This window comes from Cervus canadensis, chromosome 5 (genome assembly GCF_019320065.1).
Source record: "Cervus canadensis isolate Bull #8, Minnesota chromosome 5, ASM1932006v1, whole genome shotgun sequence".
Classification (NCBI taxonomy): domain Eukaryota; kingdom Metazoa; phylum Chordata; class Mammalia; order Artiodactyla; family Cervidae; genus Cervus; species Cervus canadensis.
The window spans coordinates 38567867-38591897 of NC_057390.1; positions in this window are offsets into that span (position 1 = coordinate 38567867).

Here is a 24031-nt window from a genome sequence, read left to right on the forward strand (position 1 = left end):
AAAAAAAAAAAAAAAAACCCTCTAAGTACTAAAGTTCTGCTTCCTCATGAGGCTTTCTGTTACATAATTGGTGGCACGAGTTTATCACTGTTTCTCTCCTAACTCAAAGCTAGTTCAACTTCTGTATAAATATAATCCTTTCTGTTTAAATATGAGAGGAAAAAAAAAAAGTCTTTTAAGGACAGGCTCAGTACTTTTGCCTTGGTGTTAAAAATGTAGCAATTATTGGGACTAACAAAAGGATAAACAATATCAGTTGATTAAATGAGTTTCCTTTTTAAGTTATGAAATCTGTTTCTATCGAGGGACATCTGAAAGAAATAAATGGCTTTTGAATAGAAGCAAGGAAAATTCTGTCTCATTACTTAATTAGGTCAGTGGAGATTTACTCTTTGTTTTGTGTTTCATATGGATTCTGGGGTACTTTGACCATTTTGGGAAATTTGCCTCGAGCTAATGGAAGTATAGATCTATTTTTATATTGATAATAATTTCTGTTATTTTGACATTCTGATTGGTAATTAGATGAATTATTCCAAGTGCATAAACAGTTATGTAATATTATCATTAAAAGTTGAATTTGTTAAACACCCAATTTTACATTTCTGAATTTTCCTCTTCAATACCTGGTGTTGGAATTAAAATAATTTCAGTATAAAAAAAAAAAAAAAAAAGAAAAAAAAAAAAAAAAAAAAGAGAGAATAGAATTGAAACATGTATATTACCATATGTAAAATGGATGACCAGTGCAAGTTCAATGCAGGAAGCAAGGCACCCAAAGTCGGTGCTCAGGGACAACTCAGAGGAATGTGGTAGGGAGGGAGGTGGGAGGGGGTTCAGGATGGGGGACACATGCATACCTGTGGCTGATTCATGTTGATGTATGCCAGAAGCCATCACAATATTGTAAAGTAATTATTCTCCAATTAAAATAAATTAATTAGCTAAAGAAATACAAAAGAAGAAATTTCCATTTTTCCACTTCTGGTAAAATAAAGAAATGTTGTACCTAGGCAATAAAAATTTAAAAACTACTAACACTAGATGTCAGCTGTGAGGTGTGTTACTTATATCTGCCTTTAAAAACATACTTGCCTTTCAGTTGCAAGGGAGATTGCTAGGAAGGGAAGAGATAAAGACAATAAATCTGTAGGTTAAAAGCAATCAAAAAGCCAAATAAGCCAATACTAATATATGGATTTTATTTGGATCCTGTCTCAAACAAAAATTATTGTACAATCAAGGAAATTTTTACACCAAAATTAGAAATGTGATATTAATCACATGATTAATTAATAATTAATAACATGATTAATTAATAATTAATGACTGTTAAAATGCTTCTTGTGACAATGGTTTTATCATTATGCTTTGAGAAAGTAATTGTTTTATATAAATATATACCAAGGTATCTACAAAAAATAATATTAGTTTTTCAAAACAATTTGAGACTAAAGTTAGGTGTTGTTTGAAACAAGGGTATAGTGGAAACAAGACTGGCCATAAGTTTTTAGTTTTGAAACTGCCTGATTATATTATTCTAAGATATCTAAAATTTTCAAAATTAAAATTTTTTTTCCTAATCTACAATTTGTTTTTTTCAGTTGTAGGTAGCTATTGGTAGCAAGGCACAGGTTCAGATGCTAAAAATGTGCAAGGATAAACAAAATAAATTCCATAATCTAAAATAGCTTACTACCTGGTGGAGAAGAAATTATGTCCACAAACCTCTATAATCTGAAATAGATTATTTTTAAATGTTATAGCAAAGACCCAAGGGAGCCCAAAGGAGAGAATTATTTAATTATATTTGGAGATCAGATCTGGTAATAACAAAGGTGACATTTAACCTGAGAAAGGATGAATTCCAAAAAGAAGTTAGAGCATGCATGAAGAAAGAACACAAAACATTCTTGAAATGGAGATGAGTCTTCTGAATGAACAATATAGAATACTGAGCTAGTTGGGAGTGAGTAGTGGTTAGAAATACCTTTAAACAGGTGTGAGGAATCTCACTGTGTAAAGGCTAGAATGCCATACTACATCCCTTTTAGTTGGTTATTTTATTTAGTTATGAAGGCATATTTGTCAGTGAAGGAAGCTGATGTATATTTTATTTGATTTATAACTTTGGTATTTAGATATATATTATGTGGACCTCTATGTGCCTTGTTCTAGGCCTGGGAATGCTAAGAACAGGTCAAGTTTCATAATGGTTCTAACCAGTTCTATTTCCCCTACTGGCTTCCCTGGTGGCTCAGCAGCAAAGAATTCACCTGCAATGCAGGAACTGCAGGAAACCTTGGTTCAATCCCTAGGTCAGAAAGATCCCCTCAAGGAGGGCATAGCACTCCAGTATTCTTGCCTAAGGATCCCATGGTCAGAGGAGGCTGGCAGGCTACAGTCCATAGGATGGCAAAGAGTCAGACATGAATGAAGCAAACTAGCATGCACAAACACATTTTCCCTATTGAAAAACAATGTTATGATTACTAAAATTAATACTATAATGATCATGATTATAAATGTATCTTCTCATACACTGTATATATTTAATTCATGGTAAATGTCTAAAAATGGAATTGCAAAACAAAGGGTATAGGCATAGTGAATTTGATAGATATTGTAAATTTGATAGATACTACAGAATTGCCTTACAAAAAAGTGTCATTCTCTTGCCAAATCAATGTGTGTGAGATTGCCCATTTTTTCACACCTTCCTCAATGCACACAATAGTAATAGTGTTCATATTTCATTTCTTCCAATGTTACACATGTGAAAAAACACTAGGGATTTCCTTTGTCATCCAGTGACTGACTCTGCACTCCCAGTACTGTGGGTCCCAGTTTAATCCCTAGTCAGGAACTAGATCCCAGATGCCTTAACTAAGAGTTTAAATGCTGCAACGGAAAGATTCCACAGGCCACAAGGAAGATCGAAGATCCCACCTGCCACAACTATGACCCAGCACAGTGAACAAATACATAAATAAAACAAATATTAAAAATTTATTTTAAAACACTTTCACCATTACAATTAGTATCTTTTAAATTGTGATACCATACATATTCTCAAGTTTATAACTGATTTGTATTTGTATCCAGTTTCTGTTGAATTCCTCTTTAAAAGTTTTGCCCCTTCCTTTATTTTGGGTTGCTGGTTCTTATATTGTTAACTATCCTTTTTAGATTTCCTCATTCTACATATTATCTACATGTCATATGTACAGAGAAGAGGGGTTATCTTGGAGAATTTACAGTGCCATCATGACTAGAAATCTTACTCAACAATATGCTAGAAACATCTCCTCATATTTTAATATCTTTAATGGATGCACATCTTTAGAGGCTGAAGAATATGCTAGAGTGGATATAGACCATTATTATTAAACAAATTTTTTACTGATGAATAGTCTGTTGTTGCAATTTAGTCACTAAGTCACGTCCAGTTCTTTTTTGTGGCCCCAAGCACTACAGCCCACCAGGCTCCTCTGTCCGTGGGATTTTCCAGGCAAGGATACTAGAGTGGGTGGCTATTTCATTTTCCAGGGGATCTTCCCAACCCATGGATCAAACCTGCATCTCCTGCATTTGTAGGCAGATTCTTTACCACTAAGCCACCAGGGAAGCCCAATGAAGTTAGGTTACTTGAAATATTTTTTTTTCTATTATAGATACTACAATTAACATGTGTAAACATATACATTTACCTCCCTGTCAGATTCTCTTGGAAAAATTTCCTTCAATGGAAGTGCTGAGTTATTATAAACTAGCAAATGTCTCTAGGAGGCAACTATGAACATCTGATTCATATGTAGCCACAACCTAAACCCAGTCAGATAATTTCTGATTCCACATCTTCCATAAGCAGAGTAGAGTCATCATCCCCCAAAACTTCTCTTCCATCTATACAACTCACCAAAAAGCCCCCTGATGAATTAAAATGACACGGGGCCAGATTATGACAGAAAAAACAAACATAAGAGTGACTTAATACAGTTTATTTCTTATTCTCCCACATAAAAATTATTCCATGCTTAATATGATATTCCTCTTCATGAAGTTTTTAGACTCAGGCTTTTCCAGTTCATTATTTCTCCATCCCTAGGATATGACCCTTGACCTCACAATCCTATATGATTGTTAGAGACCCAACCATCTGCCTCATGATAGGAAATAGGATGGAGAAGAGAATAAAGAAGTGTTAATGGGCATGCACCAATACTTGGAAAACAACTGAGAAGCCCACACAAAGCATTTCCACTTTTTTGGGCTCCAAAATCACTGCAGATGGTGATTGCAGCCATGAAATTAAAAGACACTTACTCCTTGGAAGGAAAGTTATGATCAACCTAAACAACATATTAAAAAGTAGAGACATTACTTTGCCAACAAAGGTCTGTCTAGTCAAGGCTATGGAGCTTCCAGTGGTCATGTATGGATGTGAGAGTTGGACTTTATAAAGAAAGCTGAGCACTGAAGAATTGATGCTTTTGAACTGTAGTATTGGAGAGGACTCTTGAGAGTCCCTTGAACTGCAAGGAGATCCAACCAGTCCCTCCTAAAGGAGATCAGTCCTGGGTGTTCATTGGAAGGACTGATGCTGAAGCTGAAACTCCAATACTTTGGCCACCTGATGCAAAGAGCTGACTCATTGGAAAAGACCCTGATGCTGGAAAAGATTGAGGGCAGGAGGAGAAGGGGACGATAGAGGATGAGATGGCTGGATGGCACCACTGACTCAATGGACATGGGTTTGGGTGGACTCCGGGAGTTGGTGATGGACAGGGAGGCCTGGCGTGCTGGGGTTCATGGGGTCACAAAGAGTCAGAAACAACTGAGTGACTGAACTGAACTGAATCAATTGGAGGAAGGTATACATGGTGAATTGAGAAATGGACTCTTTATTCAGCTTAGCAAGTGCCTAGCTAGAACCTGGAGGTTGTGGTCCCAAGGAAGAAAAGGAAAAACAGATACTAAGTTAGTCTCTTCCATACGCCCAAATGAAGGTCCTAAGTATAAAAGCTTTAATCAGAATGAATTAGTCTCTGAATCTAGGGATTTTTATTAGCCTGGGGCTGCTCCAAAGAGTTCCACGTCAGAAGGGAGGAGCTACTGATATGCAGGTATCCAAAACTGATCTTCTGTAATGTCTCAGTTTTTCATAACATCTTCAGAGATGATTTCTTATACTTCAATAGAGGGGATGCTGACTTATTCATGCTACGTCTTTGAACCACCTCTACTTAAAGCAGAAGGATAAAATAAAAAATGATGACAAATTCATTGAGTCTTTCAACAATGTAACTAATTCTTTCACTGCCTATAGCTAACACATAGCACTGTATCTGGATACAAAGGAAGCCCTAAAACACACACATATGATATAAATTCTTTGAACAAAAAAAAAATGTGTAGGATACACAAGGGTCTTAGACATTACAAAAAGAAAAGGAAAGGAGAATGAAATATTCAGGACCACTTGTGTAGCTCAAGAATCCTCTTCCTCTGGTATCCAAGCAATAAATTTTGGGGGGAGGGAGTCCAGTGGCAGAAAAATAGAAATGAGAGAGAAAAATTAGGTTCCAATGAGGAATGCATCAGAAAGAGGTTTAATAGGGACACAGAGAGTAAAGGAATTTAGCACAGTCAAGATAAAGACAAAACAAGTGTGAGATTAAGAGAAATAAATGAAACAAGTAGGGAGTGGAGGAAATCTCAAATGAAAAGTGAGTTTCTATCACGACTTCTAGAGGGACACGAGAAGGGTGAGGAGGGGACTTGCGGGTCATCCTGCACTTATTTAGTCAGTTATAAGGGAAAACTGCTGTCTCATTAAGGCTAGAAATGATGTTGATCATTTTTTTCTCCCTTTTAGATAACTGCATGGGAGTTATAATTGGTATGAGGAAGCATGGGCGGCACAGTTCAGGCCCTTGCTCAGCGGGAATACCCTAGAGGCATGTGCCAAGTTGGATAATAATGACAGCTATGGCTATCAAATCATGCAGCCAAGGCTTTCAGAGGAAATGGGGCTGACCCCAGAGACCGGACAGGTTACATCTAGATCTCCAAGGACAGGAGTGAAGAACTCCCTTATTGAATTGGTTTTAAAAATGACAAGTTTATTTAACAGATGTGGAGAAGGTGAAAGAGTATATATATTTATGTATATGCTTAAAGATAAAATCATTCTTTCAGAGGATATTAGAAAAATGATTCCCAGAGACTTGATAGAATATTTAATAGAAATTCTACTAGTGTGATACAAAGATACAAATATCTTCTCAGGTCTATTCTTTTTTAAAAGTAATTTTATTTATTTATTTATTTTTGGCTGTGCTGGGTCTTCGCTGCTGTACAGACTTTTCTCGAGTTGCGGCCAGTGGGGTCTACTCTTTAGCTGCAAAGCACAGGCTCTAGGTCATATGTTCTTCAGTAATTGGGGCTCCTGGGCTCTAGGGCACAGGCTCAGTAATTGTAGCTCACAGGCTTACTTGCTTTGCAGCATGTAGGATCTTCCCTGACCAGGGATTGAACCTGTGTCTCCTGCATTGGCAGGCAGATTCTTTTCCACTGTGTCATCAGAGAAGTCCCTGGTTTATTCTTATTGTATAAACCAATAATCCAAATAGGGCTTCCTATTTTTTTTTTACTCAATGTCTAATAATTTTAGTAACAAACATAGCCAAGTACAGTTTTTAAGCACAAAACATAAAACCTCTGTTATTTGTGAGATATCTGGTTGCTACAGGAAAGTTTATCAGTAGGTTAATATTAGAAAAATCTTTTCATCATAAAGAAGCAATCTGGTGATGAGAAAAACTTCCGTTTGTCTTTATGGGAGCTTATCTAAATTGTATAAGTCGCATATTAGTTTATATGAAATGCTTTCAATGTTTTACAAAGTTAATTCCAGACACACAAATATAAAAGGTTCTGTCAGAAACTACCCTGGTTTGTAGCTGCACTTGGAGATTTAGACTTTGATCAGCAGTCTTACAGAAGCTGACTTGATCCCAGTGGACTGTCTTGCCAGACCACACGAACAGCTGAAACATCCAGAAAAGAGCCTCCCTAGAAATTTCAACTTTTAAAGGTGATAATATAATCTATATGTTTTTTATTTATGTAACACCTTTGCTCCAAAGATGAAACTCAGCACTGAATTCCTGGGGAGATGTGGCCTGTCTACACTGTAAATGGCTATGTATCACGTTTTCTCTTAAGAGCACAGAGACTAGCCACTGGAGGTCCCAAATGCCTAACAATAACACTACTGGATTTGGTAAATCTCTAAAACTCAGCAAAATAATATTTCATATGAAGGAATCTGTTAGGGTTCCTGAACATTTGGGGAATAATCAATTTATGTGGCTTTCCATGAACTTAAAATTATAGATGTTTGACCTCTCAGTTAACACTTGCTTTCTCAGCAGACATCCTAAACTGTAGTGAGACTGTCTCCTTGTCTATATTACAGGAGTATTTTATTGCTTTAAATAAAATGACTGACTTGCTACAACCTAACCTGTTTACAAATCTTCACATGGATTCCTGGAACTCTGAAGAGAATTGGCTTTCAACAGATTTGCCTCTATGGGAATAATAAGATTATTGCAGGTAATCTGGTGTAGTACAGTGGCTTTGTAAATACCCCTTTTTGATGACAGTAAGAGCTTAATGAATGTCACTGTTCCTCCTCACAAACACTGACTGAAGGCTCTGAAGGCTTACTTTGGGTGGGCAAGCTGTTAGGTTCTATACACTATGCCGGGAGGCGCAGGACAGGTTTCCCTTCTTGGGGCGGGGGGCGGGGTGTTGCAATCTGCTGGGGTAGATGGGAATGTACACAATGGGAAATAACAATGAAAAACAGCACAGGAAACAGAGGCCCCTGAGAACCAGTGGTGGAGCTAGGGTCTACAAAGATCAGAGAGAGTCTAGAACTCAAGTCTTAAGGCATGGTAGGGCTTTGAAGAGAGTTGATAAGAGGTCATTTCAGGATCTGCATAAGTGGAAGAATGGGATGTACCAGACATATTAAAGGAATGGTGAACAGCTATTCTTGAGATGCTCATAGAACATGGCCCTTGGAATCTGAGAATGTTTAAAAAATATATAATATACATTCTCTAGGGACTTCAAGTAAAGCAAAAAAGAAGGGATGTTGTCTGTGTTTATCGTTTGGGTAGACTATGAAGGAGCCACCACAGTGCCCACCACAGAACATGAGGCAGGACGCATTGAAGCAGTCATCAAAATTGGCCAGAAGGCAGCCAAACCTGAATGAAGACAGCAGAAAAACTATGAGAAGAAGGGAGAGGACACCAATTAGATTGACCTTTAAGAAGGTTCCCTACTACAGATATGCAAGTGTGAGTAGTCTGCCTGCTAAGGAAATCATTAGCTCTCTGAACTATGGCAGTTCATGTAGAAAATATTAAGTCACCCAAAATTCCAAATTAAATTGTGGGCTTAGAATGTTTGATTATAATATTATAGTAATTATAATATTTTCCTATCAAAGTAACATTAAGTGTCAGAAACCCAGAAATCAAGTATATGATTAATAATATCAGCTTTTATACAGGAAGCTCAAATTATAGCCAAGTTTCATTTTTATTTTTTATGAATCTACTTTGGAGCACAAGTAATGATGGATTTTGTGACCTCTAAATAAGAACACTGGGTAAGACAAATTTTAGCAATAAACACTTTAAATGAAGAATTTGATTTTACTTAGGCAGTCACTGCATCTCATGGAATCAGATTTCATTAACACTTACTAAAGATTAATTAATTCCTAGGATATTCCCAAATAGACAATTCCTTTGTTCACCCATGCCACCATCTTACTCAGAAACCAGCACAGAATTTACTGAGGCCAAAGACAACGAAATTATCTGTCTTTGGGGTTAAGGTTGCATTCAAAAGAGGCAGGATACACTTGACTCCCTCTGAAAGTGGGATTAGATTCAAACTTTTAAGAATTTGTTGTTCAGCTCACTGTGCACTCACTGGAGAGCCAAAAAGTCTGTCACAGAAATGAGTGCAAAATAAAATGTTCTTGAATCTTATAAGATTGACTTTTTGTCAATACTTGCTCATTACAGAATTAACACTGAAAAACATAAATAATGGTAAAAAATCTCATTAATATATTAACATGAAATATTAATAAATAATAATTTAAAACTTTAAATATTAAATATTTATTTATTTAGTGGTGCGAGGTCTTTGTAACATGTGGGATCTAGCTCCCTGACCAAGGATCGAACCTGGGCTCTCTGTATTGGCAGTGCAGAGTCTTAGCCACTGGACCATTAGAGAAATCCCTAAATCTTTAACCCATTTAAAGATATATTGAAAATTCTGTAGATCCGTTTAAACCTAATTGCTTTTAATAAAACCAAGTGATTTGAAAGACAGCTGATTACTAAAATCTGTGAGATTATCAAAACTGCTAGCATGGTTAGATTTGACTCACACATCCCTTTCTGAATTGTTGTAGCTGTTGCTTGCTATTTTTTTTAATATTCTCAACCTGTTTCACTTTCCTTTTCTTATTCACATCAACCCTGAATCAAAACTTTTATTTCTTCCTCTGTAGGTGACTCAAGTGCCATCTATTCTTAGTGTCAATCTCAATCCTCACCTTCACCAGCAAACATTTCAGGATGTTCCACCCTAAAAGCAGCTGCAGCAGAGTCTTCCTGCAAAGCCTATCTGTGATCTTGCCATTTTGGAATTTGTTGACTTCTATTTCTAGAGCAAGGTCAGAACCAGTCTTTCCTATGTTCACTAATTTTGCACTTAGTTATCTTTGATATTCCATGCATTACTTTAACCATTTATTTATTGATTCGCCTGAAAATAAATAATGCACTATCTATACATCCAATGATTCAAATAAGATGGGAAATAGTAATTGTCATTTCTTCTATCTTGAATACAAATAATCCAAAATTTTTAAAAGTAAAAACACTCAAGTTAATTGCATTTACATCAGTATACTCCAGTACACTTCTCACCAGGGAAGATGAAAACATGGTAGGTTTTTGTCTTTGATTTTATACATGAAAATCAGCATGACTTGTTGTTCTAGAGCAGGGGATGGTAAACTACAAGTCCAAATCCAGGCCACCACCTATTTTTGTAAATCAAGTATTATTGGAACATACCCACATATACATTTACCTATTGTCTATGGCTGATTTTGTACAACAGCAGAATGAAGTAGCTACAACAGAGACTCAATGGCCTGCAAATCTTATTTATAACCTGGCAACTTAGAAAATGTGCCAAGACCATTTCTATGTCAAGGTAGGAAACACTGTAGATATTTTAATCATTAAAAGCCTAGCTTCTTCTGTTTAGATATCATTTGCTGATAGAAAGAAATAGGGATACATTGAGAACTAGTAGCAATAAGTGAAGAAGTGCTCCAAATATGATAGAGCCATATCAAAAGAGCATAGGAGCCAATCAGAAAGAGCTACCAATGGTCAAAGCTGGATCAATTTGAGGCACAGAATAAGTCATGATAGTATTGGATTATAATAGAACAAAATTTTAAAGTCATGAATGAGTCCATGTTGAATAATAAATAAATGTAGAATAAATGAGGGAAATACAAAATCACCAGTAGAATACCATAATAACAGTTGCAGGAAAGACCCACCAATGGAAGTTGAAACTCATAATCAAAAATTTAAGGAGAAACAGCAGTGCAACAGGGTTGCAAAGTATTTCCCCTAAGATACTTGTTAATTTCAAATAGAAAAATATTAACGTAGAGAAACCCAGCAGACACTACCTTAACCAACTGATCAAAGTTAACATCACCAGTAAAAAGACATAAGGATATAATTTAACTTCTTATCAAAAAGATGCACTGTGGGAAGGGCTTCCCCAGGTGGCTCAGCGGTAAAGAATCTGACTGCCAATGCAGGAGACACAAGTTCAATCCCTGGTCAGGGAAGATCCCACCTTCCACAGAGCAACTAAGTCCATGTACCAAAACGACTGAAGACCACACACCTAGAACCTGTGCCCCACGGCAAGAGAAGTCACCACAATGACACAATGACAAGCCCACACACCACAACTGGAACAGCCCTCCCTCTCCACAACTAGAGAAGAGCCCGCGCAGCAGTAAAGGCAGCACAGCCAAAAATGAAATAATAAAATTATAAAAAAAAAAAATCAAACTCAAAATGAGTGACAGTCTACAAAAATAACTACCTAGTACTATTCAAAAATGCCAAGGTCATGACAGACAAACAGATGAACTGTCACTGACTGGCAGGTATTAAAGAGACAACAACAAAGGCAATGTGGTGTCTTATATTGCATCCCAGGATAGAGAAAGGACATAGTGGAAAACTGGTGAAAGATGAAATGTCTTTAATAAATTAATAGCATTGTTACAATGCTAGTTCTTAGTTCTTATCACTGTGTTTGAGTTACAGAAATATAAATATTAGTGGAAACTGGGTAAAAGTTATGCAGGGACCCACTGTACTATTTTTGCAAATTTTCTATAAGTTTAAAATTACTTCAAACTAAAAATTGAAAAATGCGTTGGGAAAAAAAGCATAATTTTCTGATTAAGGGAATGAATAGAAATACAACGTGCTATCGTTTTTAGTGACAACAGCTCCAGGTTATAATATTTAGGTTAATAAAATCTCTACACTGTCATGGCTGTTGAATTATTTTTAGGTAGAAGGAGTTTCTTTGACTTTCACATAATCACAGAGTTTTAACCTAGGAAAGCAGAAGAAATCCTAATTGAGTAGAAGAGGAGAAGGGCGTGACAGGATCACATAAGACTAGAAGGCTCTTGTCCCTGAGGGTCCTCAAAGCCATTTATTCCCTGCACGTTCTGATAGCATGAAGAACACGGACCCAGAGATGGTGCAGCTGGAATAAGGCTGGACTGTGGAGGCCTTAGGGGTGCCTTCCCTCCCCTTTCCCTCTAAAAGAGAAATTTTCTCTTTCTTGTACTCCTGAGAAGGATCTGGTGTCTGTGTGTGGCTTATGGAAATCACTGTTACTATTTTAGAGGAATATCTTATGTTGGAATAAGGAATATAGAAAATAGTGGGTCATATGCAGAAACACAAATTAGAAAAGGGAGAAAAAAATTCTATTTTAAAGGATAAATTCTTACATAAATGACACATTTTTTTTCTAAATTTATATTAAAATTGGAGAGTTTGGAAACAAATCACATTATAATGTGTTAATTTCAATCATTGGGCCCCACTATCTCTGTCCTTCAATACTTGTCCTCTTTTGAGGCAACAAATGAACTCTTGAGAAATAAGAAAAATTAGGGAAAAAAGTAACAGAGTATACAAATGGGATAGATATTTAGAAAGATAAAGATACTTGTTAAAGGGAGCATTTAGCATGAATGTCATGAGGATTATGAGAGATAACTTGCTTCTTGAAAGAGGATAAAAATATTATCAAAATATTGCCTTTATTGTAAAGATCAACTAAAATACTACAGGAAAGAAACTAAATCCTGTCCTTACAAAATACATTTTAAAATGTTCAGGTTCATTACAAGCCTAAAAGTGAGAAATGCGATTTTAAATTATTGGAACAAAATGTAATAAAATTTCCTACTTCAAACAAGGCACAAAGTGCCCAAAGTCTGTTGTTCAGTCACTAAGTCGTGTCTGACTCTTTGCGACCCCAATGAACTGTAGCAGGCCAGGTTTCCTTAATACGTTTAACTAAATCAAAAAATTCAAATTCTTGATCAAAAGACTCTATAAACACTGCAAGAAAAGAAATCAGACACCAATTTGGGAGAAGACATCAGCAATTAATTGAGAAAAACATTAGAAATCAAGAATATGTATTATAACCTCAATTAAAAAAGAATATGTAAATAATTCAGGAGGCCCATGAGCTTGAATAAAAACAAATTTATTCTTTATCATCATTAAGCTCTAACTAAAATCTTAGCGGTTTCTTTTACTACAAATGTAGAACACAAACCAGAGTGGCGTGAGTCATACTTGAGACCGTTGAAATTAGAGTTTATAGATTTTTTTCCCCATGGAACATTATAGCTGTTACAGACATCCAGAAATATTGTTTACTCTCATCACTTCCTCCAAATTATGGAAGTGTATATTCACTACTAGATCTTATTATTTCTTGCATTAATGAAGACAGAGAAGTGTTGCTATATTATAATCAGCTTTTTAAAATACATTGTATAGTTATATTTTAATATAATTGAGTTCCTTTGTAATCCTGTTTTATTAAAAAAAATTGTAAATGTTCCCCAAAAAGGAGATCATTAACTTCACAAGGCTACCAAAGGGGCCTATGCCACAACAGAGGTTAAGAACCAGTAAACTATGCTAATATGAATAGAATGCTATAAACACTGGTGAGAGAAAACAGCCATTGTCAAAATGACGTACATATAACATGGTATGATTATACATGGGGTTTTGTGGAAATCACATGAAATAATACTACATATTTTCATGAAATCCTATTCATGCATCAGAATCTATGTAAATAAAAGGAGTTATATTCAATTGCTGATTTGTCTCCAAGAATGGAAGATGTACATAGGATATAAGACCATGGATTTAAAAAAAGACTTCACACTTAGCTGTAAAACTGCCTTTCTTTTATTAAAAAAGAAAAGAAAGAACATATGTCATTTTTAACAACTGTAGATTTGGAGTTATGGATACACTGGTGGTTGTGCTTTTGAAATTTTTAAAGATCTCAAAATTTTAATAAACCCTTGGAAATTAATTCAAAGTAAGATATAGTATCCTAAAGCATTTTGAAAAGTTTCTAATATAAACATAAGTTTTATATGAAATGTTATAAATATTTCATAACTTTTGGGCATTTCCATTGTTGCTATTAAAGATTTTAAAAAGTATTTGCTGAGAACTATAAAACATCGATAAAGAAAATTAAAGATGATTCAAAGAAATGGAAAGACAGACCATGTTCTTAGATTGGAAGCATTAATATTGTGAAAATGACCATACTACCCAAAGCAATCCACAGAGTTAATGTGTCCCTATCAAATTACTCATGACATTTTTCACAGAACTAGAACAAATAATCATAAAATTTGTTTGGAACCACAAAAGACCCATAATGGCCAAAGCAATCCTGAGGAAAAAGAACAAAGTTGAAGGCATAAACCTCCCAGACTTCAGACATTACTGACAACACAGAAAACAAAATAGCATAATACTGGCACAAAAACAGACATATGGATCAATGGAATGGAACAGAAACTCCGTAAATAAACCCACACACCCACAGTCAATTAATTTTTGACAATGGAAGCAAGAATATACAATTGAGTAATGACAGTTTTTTCAGCAGGTGGTATTGAGAAAGTTGGACAGACACATATAAATATACGAAGTTAGAATATTCCCTCATCATACACAAAAATAAACTCAAAATGTCTTAAAGAATTAAATATAAGACATGATACCTTTATGGTATCACTAGAAGAGAACATAGGCAAAACATTCTCTGACAAAAATCATATAGCAATGTTTTCTTAACTTAATCTCCCAAGGCAAAAGAAATAAAAGCAAAACTAAACAAATGGGACCTAATGAAACAAGCTTTTACACAGCAAAGGAAACCACAAACAAAATAAAAACAACCTGTGTAATGGGAGAAAATATTTGCAAACAATGCAACTAACAAGGGCTTAATTTCCAAAATATATAAACAGCTCAATATCAAAAAACAAACAACAAAAACCCAATCAGAAAAAGGGCAGAAGACTTAGACATTTCTCAAAGAAGGCATTCATATGGCCAAACAGGCACATGAAAAGATGCTCAAAGTCACTAATTTTTAGAGAAATGAAAATCAAAACTACAGTGAGGTATCACCTAACACCAGTCAGAATGGCCATCATTAAAAAGTCTACAATAAATGCTGGAGAGGGTGTGGAAAAAGGAAACCTTCCTACACTGTTGGTGGGAATCAACTACTATGGAGAACAGTATGGAGGTTCCTTAAAAAAAAACTAAAAATAGTGTTACTTCATGAGCCAGCAATCCCACTCCTGAGGATGTATCTGGGAAAGACAAAAACTCTAATTTGAAAAGATACATGCACCCCAATGTTCATAACAGCACCATCTACAACAGGCAAGACATGGAAGTAACCTAAAAGTCTACTGAGAGAAGACGACTTTGTCAGTATAAAGATGTAGTGTATTTTAAAACTTGGAATATTACTCAGCCAAAAAAAATAATGAAATAATGCCATTTACAGCAATACAGATGGACTTAGATGTTATTATATGAAATGAAGTTAAGTCGGTCAGAGAAAGAAAAATATCGAGTGATATCACTTATATGTGGAATTTTAAATGATACAAGTGAACTTATTTATAAAACAGAAATAGCCTTACAGACATAGAAGACAAACTTACCATTACCAAAGCGGAAATGGGGGGAATAAATTAGGAGTTTGGGATTAACATATTCATACTATTATATATATAATGATAAGCAACAAGGACCTATTGTATGGCACAGGAAATGACATCAATACCTTGTTAATAACCTATAATGGAAAAGAATCAGAAAAAGAATATACATATATTTATAAGTAAATCACTTTGCTATATACTTGAAACTTACACACCATTGTAAATGAACTACAATTTAAAAAAAAATTTTTTAAGTATTTGGAAAGAAAATGTGGAAAACGTTGGTTTTTCAGGTGGGGGATACTGCAGGAATAAGGGACACTAACATGGAGTATGTCAGGAGTTAATGAGATGTTGTCAGCAGCCTCATGCAGCAATTCCCCATGCTAGAAGAGTTTCTATGAACTATCTGTCTTTCTGGTTCATGATCCAGAATATTGGCTCTGAATTTCTAATTATTTGTTATGTGGGCAAAACCAGTCTTGCGAGATCTGGAAGCCCAGGGCAGACACTGGTGATCTGATAGGTACTTGGGGTTCTCAGTGAGGGTCTGCAGGGTAAGGCAGTGTTGATGCCAACTGCAGAGGAAGCTCACCAAACAGACTTCCTCACCAAACAGGAGCCGCCATCCTCGAAAAGACTCTGGTTGAGGATGAAGAATCCTGATGCAGGATGTTGCTAAGCAAGATGAAGTAAGGTAGATCAGGCTTTGTGTAAAGAGCACCTGGTTTGACGAAGAAGGCAGACACATTCTAGCATATGTTTGTGAAGTCTGAAAAACAGTCACTTCAGCTTTCTTTCTTTTTTCTAAGTTGTTTCTCAAAGAGGTACGCCAAAGAAGAAGGGTTTGCAATATAAGAAGACAGGAAACACTGTATAATTTACCCTCCTCATGGAGAGTTATAAATATATTTCAATAATAAAGGCACTGAGGAGTCCTATTTCCTTCCTCAACTCATTCTCTCCCCCAAACCGAGTATTAACATCTCATAGAACTTACATTCTAAGAAGATCATTTTGGAAACATTTTTCAATGTTTCAAAAAATATATAAATGATTTCAGTTAGTTTTTTGTAGGGGAGGGGATAGAAATTTCATAAACATCCAGTGTACACTTGAAGCATGACACTAAAAGATGATTATAAATATATTAGAGTACATAAAGCTGGATGAATTTCCAAGGCAGCAGGTTATCTCAGAGGTCTGATCATTGTCAAAAGTCTCTTTATGGTTTATGATCCTGTCAGAAACTCTCAGTTCTCCCATATGTACATATATGGTACTCTTTCCTTCCCAGTTAATTGTGCAATAAATAATTTCTTCTTATCTGCATATCGATTACAAGGTAATGAATGCCACTTCATATTATGTGAAATACAAATCAAGCCCTAGACCCCATGAGATAATTTTCTTGGCCAAACTCCCAGGCCCTGTACTTGGGATGAACTTCAATTGTGTCTCTAGAGTTAGTGAGTGTTATGTTTCTAAGCGATGATCTGTTTATTTCATGCCACATTTGCAAGCTGTCTTTTCCTCAAATGTACCATTAAGATTTATATTGAGATTTTTTAAGGTGTTCAATTCACTTTATTTTTGTAAATGTTCTTTATTCAAATTTATCTCAAAGTACAATTTGTTCATACCAAACCTCTCTAGAGAGCTTTGAGGTTATGCTTTCCCTACAGGGGGCTCGCAGGGGGAAAAAAAAAATAGCAGTAAAATTCACATTTGACAAAGGCATATTTTCTTCTTCCCAATCTTTAACATGCTTGCTTCAATAAAAATGACGACATGCTTGCAGATGAACCAAAAGAGATTCATTCATTCATTCATTCATTGACTTTCTTCTTTGTATAAAGTCACATACCTATGTCAACTCTTTTTGGAAATTCCAGTACAGTTTCTTCCTGCTTTAAATAAAACTTTGGGTGTCAATTTCACGTTGAAAATTTATTTGATATCTGTGAGATAAATATTTTCATCTGAAAGATATTAACTTTGAGATTGAGTCAGATTCCACGCTGAGAAAAGGATGGAGGAGATATAACAACTGTTGAAGAAGTGAAACTCAGCGTGTAAAATATTTTCAAACATAGAAACAGGGTACAGTGAAGGTGAAAGATCGGAAAGAGCATTTCCTCTGACAATTTTGAATAGCTGTATCTTTATTTCAGTGCTGAAATGCTCTGTATATTTGCTTAATAATCATTTTCCCCAATATCAGTGCCTAAATAATTTCCTCCTGAAAGATTGACACAAAAAATTATTTGTAACTTTAAACTCAACATTTTTACCCTGAAATTCAAACCACATGTGACTCAAAGGGATCTCAATTATTTTCTGAGATCTAAGTTTTCCTTTGGTTACCAGACACTGACATTTTTCCCCCTTAGACACAAAATTATAAATTTAACAAAACAATTCACACCCCAAATCCCCCAAGGTCTATACAAATGGAAAACTTTGAAAATAGTAGAGCTAGGGACTGAACATGCTTCCAACCACTGTATAAATCATACTCCTTTGCTGTTCACAAGATGGGTATCAGCAATGTTGTTAAGTGAGGAGAAAGTCTTAATTGCAGGATCACTCTGCAAGATCATATTTTAAACCCACCTCTTGAGACAGCCCTTTACTTCTGACTGGGGACCCCAATACACCTGAGCCATGAATTATTTCCTTCTGAAATAAGCCAAAGCAAGATGAAATACTGAGAAAAGGAAACCCAAAGGATGCTCAAAACACATATTCACTGTAGGGAAAATACTTTAATATTTTGTTAAATTGAGAATCCACAAACGTGACAGAAACTTTCATATTTTCATGGTTAAGCTCAATTGCATCCTTGTGGGTTTTAATGCTCTCATTAAAACACATCACTGAAAACTTACAACTATTTTCATCTTCTTTTATTCTATGAAACTACAAAGATTTCAGGCTCTAATTGTCTTTTGCTCTCTTGATCTCATCATGCAAATAGAGTTGGTAGAACTAGAAAACATACTTCTATGAAGAGCGTAATAAATGTTAAAGACTATATTGGTATCATTTCTCTTGCCCAGTGTTGAAAATGGAATTTTCAAAATGCCACTGGATTAATGAGTTTTTCTTATATCTATTTTCTTTTTATTGCATGTCTTTCATGTTTTAATATTTTAATATAGTTCATTCAGTTACTCAGGGAATAATTATCTAGGTTGTCCTTTTATTCATGGCTTCTCAAAATAATAAATTTGCATTTCAAATATTACACTTTTATTTGTAAAAATCCATAGCTTGCTTGTTAATCAGTATGCTTCTGTGCTAGGAAATTTTCATATTTTTAAATTATGCATACATAAATTTTATATATTTAGTATACATGTGTATCTTTAAACATGTGTATTTGATGTTGAAGGAGAAATTTAGCAATATTTTCAACTTTTTGTTGACTTTTTCTTTAGGCACTGAGGTACAAAACAAATTTGGATATATCTCTAATTCATAAGTCACTAAAATTTCCAGAGATGCTTCAAAATTATAGATAATTCAGAAAGCATTATTTCTTTTTCCAGCATGTATTCTTCTAAGGTGTGTTTTTAAATAGTACATTGTCTGATCTGAGTCCTTTACACTCTCTGCTTCCTCTTCACTTGAGGTGCTAACAGTCAGTTGCAGAGACTAAGACATTGCTGACAGGAATGCCTGACCACTGTCTTCCAGACTTTACCACATGTCTTGAAGTGAAAGTGTTGTGGCTCAGTTATGTCCAACTCTTTGAGACCCTATGGACTGTAGCCGGCCAGGCTCCTCTATCTTTGGGATTCTGCAGGCAAGAATATTGGAGTGGGTTGTCATGCCCTTCTCCAGAAGATCTTCCCAACCTGGGGTTCGAACCTGGGTCTGCTGCATTGCAGATAGACTCTTTACTATCTTAGACCACATGTCTTAGAGCAACATAGGGATAGCTATGTTCTTAAAATATGAGGAAAAGAACAGAGGATTCAAAACATGATTTAACAAAGGTCAAAATCGTGATTGAACTAGTTGAGCATCCAACTTGAGCAGAGCACTGTGGAAGGACAGGCACTGTGCCAAACGGACAGTATGCCGGAAAAGGACTCCATGGTCCCAGCTCTAGGCAGAGCTCCACCGCCACCAGCCCTGACCTGGGCAAGCTGCTTCAGCCTCTCTTAGAGGCACGTTCCCTGGCCCTTTGCTTTGTCCTGAGGCTTGTATGTGAACTAGGCAGCAATTTAAGTAGGATGAAATGGTATACTATTATGATAAATTTGCTAGACAGAGGGAAGCAATAGGAAAGCAATAAAGCATTAGAGGCCATGGGAAGCAAATGCTGAAGAAAATTAAAGCACCCCAATGCATCAAATTGGTTTTGTTTTCTAGAGTTTACTTCCCTCTCTCATACCTTCCTCCCTCTGTTCTGAACTGAGGCATGGTCAAGAGGTTTCTCTCCCTGCAGACTCTATATTGCCACACCACCTGGAATATATTTTCAGCTTAAATCTAAACAATTCAATGTGAAAAATGAAGCCAGCCTAACTTGAGGAAACATGAAGTAAGAGGGGCTGACTTCTATAATAACTTAAAAATTTTCAAAATGCCAACTGGACCAATATAATGTTTTTAATAAGCTCTAATCATAAGTACATTTGTGTGACACAATTTAATTTATTGGGAAACTTTCATTTTATTTGATCTTTTTTTTTCTTTTTAATGTGAAAGCAAAACATCCAATATACTGCCATAATACAATAAATAAAATTTTCTAAACCAGAAACCATGGCAACAGCTTTTAATAATAGAATATGATTGGCTGCATATGAAAAATAAAACCACATTCTAAATAATTAAATTGTTTCTCAATATAAAATAATAATATTGCAAGCATTTTCATGTTTTTGTATGTACAATGTGATACACTGTTTCAGTCTGTAGGGAAGCCTATAATTACCAGACTATCTTTTCATATACTACATTCTTTTTGTCACTAATCCAAGAATTAAAATGATAATTCAAAGAAAATAACCTGTCTGAAAATGAGAAACCTGAGAATTAGGTCCTTTAGAATGAATTCTTTTTATGTTGGTCCATTCAATTGAGTACATTTTCTATGATTCTGCAGGAAGGGCTTTATAGTTTTTAAAAGGGGTCAAAGCAGGAACACTGATTTAAATATGATGCTGTCAATTCGGCCTCACATATCTGCATTCATATATCCCAGGAGTTTAAACAAATAGGCAAAGGCTTTTCATTGACACAATGTCTGTTAAAATACAAAAATCTGCTGAAAAGAGGAAATTTTAATTCAAGCATTCTGATGTTTAGCTTCCTAGTAGGCATTTGGCACCACTGAAACAACACATCTGTATGGCTAAAATTGCTCCCTTTTCCTCTGCATTGACTGGCAGGGCTTTCCAAAAAGCAGACCACAGTGGAATCACTTTACCAAGTTCCAATTCAGAATTCAAGTCGTATTCCCTATATGCTATTCAAATGTCTTAGGGAATAAGGTTATGGGAATACATAACTAGATAAATGACTAGTGCAAGTCACTCAGTCGTGTCTGACTCTTTGCGACCCCATGGACTGTAGCCTACCAGGATCCTCTGTCCATGGAATTCTCCAGGCAAGAATACTGGAGTGGTTGCCATTCCTTTCTCCAGGGGATCTTCCTGACCCAGGGATTGAACCTGGGTCTCCTGCATTGGCAGGCAGGTTCTTGACAGTCTGAGTCCTAGATAAATGACTGGATAATAATAAAAGAATGAATAATTCATATACATGAAAGGTTCAGGTAGTGATTATCACACACATGGTCCTGTTAAGTAAAAAAAAAAATTCCTGTATCCAATATAGCGTCTCTACCAGAATGAGTAAATAATGCTTTATTTCTCCAAAGGTCAATATGATATTACTTAGTCTGACAAATTCTAATAGTTATAGCACAGTTATTAGAGGCAAAGTCAGAGATGATAGTAACAATTTTGACCCTAGACGTTTCAATCCTACTTTCCATGAGCTAATCAGAGGAAGGTATACTGCCTCTCTTCAATGTCTTAAATATGATATAATCAGGTTGCTGTTCAGAATATATTTCTCAAAATCATATGTGCTATTAACAAATACTCATGGGGGGTTTAAGAGTATGTTCACATATTTCTCAACATGTGATCCATCCTGTGGTTTCAGCATAGATTCTGCTATACAATATAGCATTTAATTTTCATAAGGGTACTGACCATTAAAACCAATCTTCTTGTCGAGATTACTAGAACCTTTGCTTATAATAAATAGAGAGTAATATATATAATATAATAGTAAAATTTTAAATGTTTATATTTTTAAAGATTTCTCTTTGAGAATCTCAACTTTTGCAGAGCTCTCTCCTTAATTGTTTATTTATACTGGAACCAGTCATGTAAGACCTATTTCCATGTAACTGCATACTACACTTCCTTTATATGGCTTCAGTTCAGGTCAGTTCAGTCACTCAGTCATGTCCGACTAGTTTATATGGCTTACTTAGCATCTATTAACAACTCATCTTGGCTACATAGTAAGAAGGAATATGTGCATTTTATGAAAGTAGAGAAACAGCATGAATATTACCGTAAGCTGTCCACAAAAGAAACAGGAATGATGCCAGATATACATTTGGCTGACCAGTACCTGATTTGTGTGCGCATTTCTGGTAAAAATGGATAAATGACGGAATACTGATTCAGCATCTCAACTGCTCTATTTCTTCTGGCATTGATTATAAAAATGTAGCAAAAACACAGCTAATCCATTCCTGCTGTCTCACATCTACTTTGAGCTTAGCCCAGGAAATCCCAAAGTGTGAGGCTCAAAGACTTTAAAGATTTCAATAGGATAAGTTTTCATTTAGAGTGAATCTCTTAACTCATACTTTTCACAATTATTTTTACTGAAATGTTACATTTAAGGTACTCTTGATTATTTCCTTTTTACCAATTCCTTAAGTTTGTTTAAAAGGTGATTACAATCATATTATTTCAGAGGTCATTCCATATACAACTGAAGAGTCAGAAAAAAATCCTTTACAATACATTGAAAGCAATACCCGTAATTCATTCTAATGTATGGATGAATGATAGTTATCTTGGGCAAATAAGTATTTAGAAATATTGGTGAAACTTTCAGAAAGGAAAAGTAAAAATACCCCGTGTAAGTACATAATTCTGCTTTTAAAAAATACAAGATTAGTTTGAAATTATTTAAGAAAATTAAATTTTAATTTTATATTTAGAGAATTTGTTTTAGAAGCATGTTTATCATCCATTAGAAAAGTACATTTCTGTTTTATGATGTATTATTTGTAAAATATGAGAATGTAAATAGCAATTTCATGTGTTCCCAAGCACTTAAATTTTAAGTAACCAACATATGTACTATTGTATGTGTTTGAAATACTTATGTTGTCTCTGTTACTTATGTTGTCTTTTCACAGTAAAAAATACTAATCTCAAAAAATTCTTCATTTACTTTTTTCACTTTTTCTAGCTATAATCAGTTTCAAGTGGGAAATCATTCTTGGAATTCATACTTTAAAGTAGGAAAAAAGGAGAAAAGTTATAAAATACTTTGTGGGTTAAAATTTGCATCCTGGTCAGTAAATTTTACGACCTAAAGCAAGTCCCTGTGGTATCATTTATTATAGCTAAAATGATTGGAACTGGGGGCCCATGACACTATTACCTGTTTCTGTAGATTTATTGAAAATTAGCAATTCCATTTATATCTCTGAGATTTCAGGGATTACACTGTTATAGACTAGAAAATTGATGGATTTATGAGTCTAGTGAATCTAGTTGTACCGACTAATAGAGCAACTGAGAAAATTTAGGGGTCTGTACTCCGAAAGGAGTTAACCTTTGGATAAAGAAACATTTTTCAAGCAGAATGTGAGAAATTATTGAATCCATAAATTGTCACTGCTGCGAAGTTGGAGAGAGAGATAACAGCACATTTAACTTTTGTATGAGAAACAAAAGTTACCCAAAATACTATGACTTTCATTTGCTAATATAATTGCTTATGGGGTGTTTACTGCTGAACTATAGTATTTCTTGGCTGTGGATTTTCTTTTCAGGTGTCTTGTTCAAACAGCAGGACATCACTTGTGGGAATTTCCACAACCCCTTGAATTGTAGATCACATATCCCTCCTAATCTTCAGCACTGTCCCAGGCACAAAGCAGACATATAATCGTTGTTTGCAGTTTTCGATAAATCAGATAAATACATACATACATATTGACTGCCTGTGATTTATGTTAATACCAGAGATGCCAGCTCAGATTTCAAATAATTCTATGGAGATGATCTGCCTCCCAAGGAACTTGACCATGTCTTCTATGTTAGAAAGAGGTCTATGAAAACAATTAATTAACTAAAAAAAACAAAAGAGGTCTATGTGTTTGAAATTTTATTAGGTGTAAACATTTATTGAATTATAGTCTGATGGCACATATTTGTGAAATTCTTACTACTTTTTTCCTTGTTTTACTACATTATATTTAGCCAAACAATATATAAGTAACTG